The following is a 5,602-nucleotide window of genomic DNA, read 5'->3' as shown; positions in this document are numbered from 1 at the left end:
CATGACTTTTAACATGAGAGTGGTCTGACCAGTTTTTATATTTTAGATAAATGGCATAAAGTTGTCATTTTTTTGGTGTTTGGCTTCTTTTGCTCATTATTTCCTTGGTGAGGTTCTTCTAGGCTGTTATGTGTGGTTGAAGTGGGTTCATTCTCTTTGCTGGATATTATTCCATTCTGTGAATATTCCACAATAGATTTATCCATTTTACCAGTGACAGTCTTCTTCTATTTGAGTCCTGACAAAATCTCTTGCATTCAAGGACACTCTCAATTATTTCATTTTGAACAATAGAGTGGTGTTTGGGGAAGACTCTTTAACCTGAAATGGTAGTTTCCACATGTACAGAGGCCACCTGGTAGAACTGGGAAAGAGAAAGAGAAAGAAAGAAAGAGAGAAAGAAAGGAAGGAAGGAAGGAAGAGAGAGAGAGAAAGGGAGGGAGGGAAGGGGAGAGGGAAGGAGGGAGGGAGGCAGGTAAAGAAATTTAACCAAGATTTGATAATTATTCCAGGTTACAATACAAATAATGGATGATGAGGTAAACAGGCCTTTTTATACATTTATTTTTTAATTTTTATTTTAAAAAATTTAAAATAATTTTTTAAGCATTAGGGTGCATAAATATTACATCAAAAAAATAAAGGCTTCTCATATACCCCACCCCCTCCCTGTCCTACACTTCCCTCCAGTAACAACGTCTTTCATTAGTGTGATACATTTGTTATAATTGATGAACACATTTTGAAACATTTCTACTAACCATTGTCTATAGTTTACATTATGGTTTACACTTTGTGCTGCACAATTTTATAGGTTTTGACAAAATGTATACTGGCCTGTATCTGTTATTGCATGTCATGTAGGACAATTTCAATGTCTCCAAAATGCCCCATTTTACACCTAGCCTTTCCCTCCATCCCCTCAGAACCTCTGGTAGCCACTGCCTTTATATCAATAATACGAATTCTCCCATTGCTCGAATAATAATCAGTCTACTTTAGTCCATAGTTACATTCCCCACTTAAGTTTGTTCATTTCTCATCAATCTTCAGGATATTGGAATGGTGATGCCCACTGTTTCTGATTGAGAGGAGGGTTAGATCCCATGGGGCAAGTGGATGGACTGTCTTGCTTACAGTTGTGGATACTCTGGTTTTTTTTGGATGGGCATTGTCCATCATCATCCTTTTGTAGTTGCCTTGGGTGAGTCCAATGAACTGGAGAGTAGGTGTTGCAACTTTGCTGAGATTCCGGGCTCAACTGGCATATGGACAGACTGAAGATTTAACTCTCTGGGATGTATGTTTAATGAGCATAGTGCTAATTATAGGTTCAAATAAAAGGGGCATGTGTAGGGAAATTATAATTTCCTGCTACACTGGGGAGCATCTATTCCGAAGTAAGGCCCACTGACAGGGTGCCGAATTCCTGAGATTGTCTGCCCTGCCTATACTGTAGTGTCTAGATGTCTCTAGAGCCTTCAGGAATGCTTCTGTTTGAGACACTGTTTACTGTGGCAGTCAATGAGATCCTGCTGAGACTTACATAAGCATAACCTCTGGAATGACCTCCCAACTCACTTTGAAATCTCTTAGCCATAAAAACTCATTTGTATTTAATATTTGCCCCCTTTGGTCAAGGCCTTTTTCCAAATGCATCACTAATTGGCACTTGGCAATAATCCCTTGGAGCCAAGGAGGCTCATCCCTAGGAGTCATGTCCCACGCTGGGGAAGCGGGGGCAGGGGGGGGGATGTAATGCCTTTATATGTTGAGTTTGGTTTACAGAGAGGCCATATTTGAGAAACAAGGAGGCTTTCAGGAGGTAACTCTTAGGCAGTACATAATATTAGGCTAAGTTTCCAATTTCACAAGTACAAGGTTCATAAGTACAACCATCAATATCAAGGGCCTGGTGTATTGGTCTGTCTTCCTTCACTAGGCACTGCCCATGTACTCAGGGGGTTCTTGTCACTCTACTAGAGAATGTAGGAGGACTTCCCAGGATGGGAATTCAATATTCTCTTGGTTATTGTTTGGGTCTCTACCCACCGAGAAAAAATATGGAACGCTTCATGAATTTGCATGTCATCCTTGCAAATGGACCGTGCTAATCTTCTCTGTATTGTTCCAATTTTAGTATATGTGCCGCTGAAGCGAGCATTTTTTTTTTTTAGGAGGTACTGGAGATTGAACTCAGGACCTCACATGTGGGAGCTACACCCGCTCCTGAACAGGCCTTTTAATGATCACTTTCAAAACCAAGGCAGTCATTTGTTCTGTGGTAGAGACTGCAAATGGACATGAAAGGAGGAATGAAAAAAAAAAGAGAGACTGCCTAAGGGGAGGGCAATATGTACTTGTAGCTTTGGATAAAATTTCCATCCTGAAAGTGTTGGGTCTCAAACTACTCAGCCAGCTGGGCAGGTGACATGCTCCTGAAAGTGGTGTCAATTGACCCAAGAACTCACTCCTGCCCAAAATTTGTGGGATGTTTGGATTAAAAAAATTGCTTCTTGGACTATGACAGTGGGAAAAGCAGTACAATCTAAACTAATATATTATTTTAATAATATGTGCTTTTAAATAAGTATTTTTTGTGTGGTTTGAAATTGTATGCACCCCAGAAAATAAGCATTTTAAATAATAGGCATGTGTAATAAAACATGTATTTTAAATAGGATGTGCTTTTAAATATGTACAGGTAACTGTTTAAGAAAACTGTTTAAAAATATGTCCGCCAATTTTTTTCAGTCTTCCTTTAAGAGATGGAACCACCTTCTTCCTTAGCTTGTGGCCTGGACTTAGTGCCTCTCAGAAGTGATGGTGTGTGACTTTGGAGGCCGGTGGCTCTGTCCTTCACTTTCTCTTGGATCACTCCTCTGGGGGAAGCCAGCCTCCATGTTGGAGAGGCCCCTATGGCACTTTACCGAGGGAGTCTTCCTCCAGGCTAACAGCCGGTTATTCTCCAGCCTTTTCAGCCCTGCAGCCCTGGCTGCCATCTAATATTCTCTGCCTAAAAGTTCAAGGTAGCCATGAAAGGTATTTGGGGGCCTTCTCATTAGGAAAACACAAGATCATTTTGTATTTGACTGGATAGGATGTTTCAATCATTGAATGAATGAATGAATGAATGAATGAATGAATGAATCTGGGCTTAAGAAGGGACAGGCTTTGGAGAAAGGGTTTGAGATGAAAGAGTCCAGTGGCAGAGAATAATAAGACTGCTGTTGAAAGGGCCAGTGGGAAAGGATGGGAGCCTGGACTGAGGCTGGGGAGCAAGAGGAGGATGCCTGTAATGAGAGGGAAATTTTGGAGCAGAGTTTGTCAACCACTGACCCCTTTAGCAGTCTGGGGAAGCTTATTCTTTGTCAGAATAATGTTTTTAAATACATGTAATAAAATAATAGAATGACCAAGGAAATCCATCCTTGAAATACAATTACCAAAATACTAAAAAAAACCACTACGAATATATGCTAGAGTAAGTATGACCTCTTCTCCGGTTGAGAGGTGGGGTCTCTGTCCCCTCCTCAGCCTCTGGGCTGACCTTAGTAAGAGATTTGCTTGATCGATAGAATGTGGCAGAATCGCCATTTTGGCACTTCCAAGTAGCCTTGCTGCTTCTTCCTTGTATGCTGGAGTACGATTTTTGGAGCTCTGAGCAACCATGTAAGAAGTCTAACTACACAAAGGTCAGCCGTGCTAGAGATACTGGGTGGGAAACCCGTCTGGAGAGAGGCCAGGAAATTTCCTAGAGGGAAAGAGAGTCAGAGATACCCCAGGAGCGTCCCAGGCCTTTGAATCATCCCATCAGGGATCATCCCATCCCCGACGTGGCCTGGAACAGAAACGATTCAGCCCGCCAAACCGTGCCCAAGTTGCAGGTTCAAGAGCAAAAGAAAGTGTTGCTCTTCTAAGCCATGAAATTTTGAGGGTAATTTGTTGCATGGCATAGAGCACCAGAACACTAATGGACCAACCTCTTTAATGATGAATTAAATGATAAGAGCCAGCAGCAAGCCTCACAAATACCCTGATTTTGAATCAGTGATGAGTGTAATCAATATATCGAGATATCTGCATCAACTGTAATAGGATACGAGCATGTCTGTGATTTTTACTGGTGACAAAGTCATAGGTGCTGCTACTACTCTTGTAATTAATTGGTGCCTACACTCATGACCTAAAGAAAGGCTAAACTTCACTTCAAAGTTAATGACAAGAAAGATAAAAACATTTCCCATCCAAGTTCATGCACCCCCCTCCCCCGGATTCTATCCATGGATCCCATGTTAAGAAGCCCTATTTTAGAGAGAAATTGGGGCATACCTTTGATGACTGACTCTGTCCTTCTTAAGAATTCAGCGAGGCTGCCTTTATAGACAGCTGAACAGACTGTATTTTTAAATGTGTTTAACCGGAAGCTTTAAAAACACCCTCCCTTTCTTTCACACCGACCCCCCCCCCCCCCCCCCCGCCCCCGGCTTTCTTTCTCATTTTTCCACAGCTCCTTTTCCTGCCCCTTGGTAGTCTCTGCTCCTCTCCATCCCCAGAGCCCTGCAAGTCGGGCCCCCAAGCGCCCCCAAGCCTCATTCCTGGACCACTGAAGGTTCTCTCAGCCTTCAGTCAGGCCTGCCACCACCACCGCCCAAGGGAGCTTCCTAAAACACAAACGTAATCCTGCTCCTCTCCAGCTCCAAACCCCAAGCAAGCTCTCTGAGCAAGGGGAGAAAGGCTTCTCTGATGAAGGAGGGCCCGAATTAGGCCCCTGCTTCCCAGCTACCTGTCTGGTAAGTATTTTTCTGACTTCTTTTTTTTTTTTTTTAAGATTTATTTATTTATTTATTTAATTTCCCCCCGCCCCCCGCCCCCCGTTGTCTCTTCTCTGTGTCTTTTTGCTGCGTCTTGTTTCTTTGTCCGCTTCTGTTGTCGTCAGCCGCACGGGAAGTGTGGGCGGCGCCACTCCTGGACAGGCTGCTCTTTCTTTGGCGCAGGGCGGCTCTCCTTACGGGGTGCACGCGTGGGGCTCCCCTACGCGGGGGACACCCCTGCATGGGGGGGCACTCCTTGTGTGCATAAGCACTGCGCCCATGGGCCAGCTCCACACGGGTCAAGGAGGCCCGGGGCTTGAACCGCGGACCTCCCATGTGGTAGACGGACGCCCTAACCACTGGGCCAAGTCCGTTTCCCATTTTCTGGCTTCTAACGGCCTAGGTTAGTTTGACCTGTTTTTGAACGTCACATCAATGGAATCATCTGGTTTGTACCTTTTTTTTAAATGTCTGCCTGCTTCCGCTCGGGTGTGTGAGATCCCTCCATATTGTTATGCATTGCTGTAAAACCTTTACTCTCACTGCTATGTAGTATTCCATCGCGTGAATACACCACAGCTAATTTATCCATTCTGTTGTTCATGGGCATTTGGGTATTCGCAGTCTTCTTGGCCACGGCTTTTGGTGAACAGGTGTAAACAATCCTGGTTGGGGACCCACTAGGAACCAAACACAGACTTAGACTGAAGCCACAGCAATACTTTACTGCACATGCCTATAATTTTTGTCCCTGTTTACTTCTATTAGACTGTGAGCATCTTTAATGA

General features: G+C 43.7%; 1 non-coding gene across 1 annotated transcript; it reads right to left on the bottom strand.

Annotated features, from left to right (window-relative positions):
* Positions 1–2,057: 2,057 nt before the first annotated feature.
* LOC111764372 (U6 spliceosomal RNA) lies at positions 2,058–2,164 on the bottom strand. Its single transcript, XR_002796997.1, has one exon. It is a non-coding gene; the product is annotated as a U6 spliceosomal RNA (small nuclear RNA).
* Between the last annotated feature and the right edge of the window lie 3,438 nt (positions 2,165–5,602).

Source organism: Dasypus novemcinctus, chromosome X (assembly GCF_030445035.2).
Source record: "Dasypus novemcinctus isolate mDasNov1 chromosome X, mDasNov1.1.hap2, whole genome shotgun sequence".
Taxonomy (NCBI): domain Eukaryota; kingdom Metazoa; phylum Chordata; class Mammalia; order Cingulata; family Dasypodidae; genus Dasypus; species Dasypus novemcinctus.
Note: the sequence above shows the minus strand (reverse complement) of the source record. Positions and strands in the feature narration are given on the sequence as shown.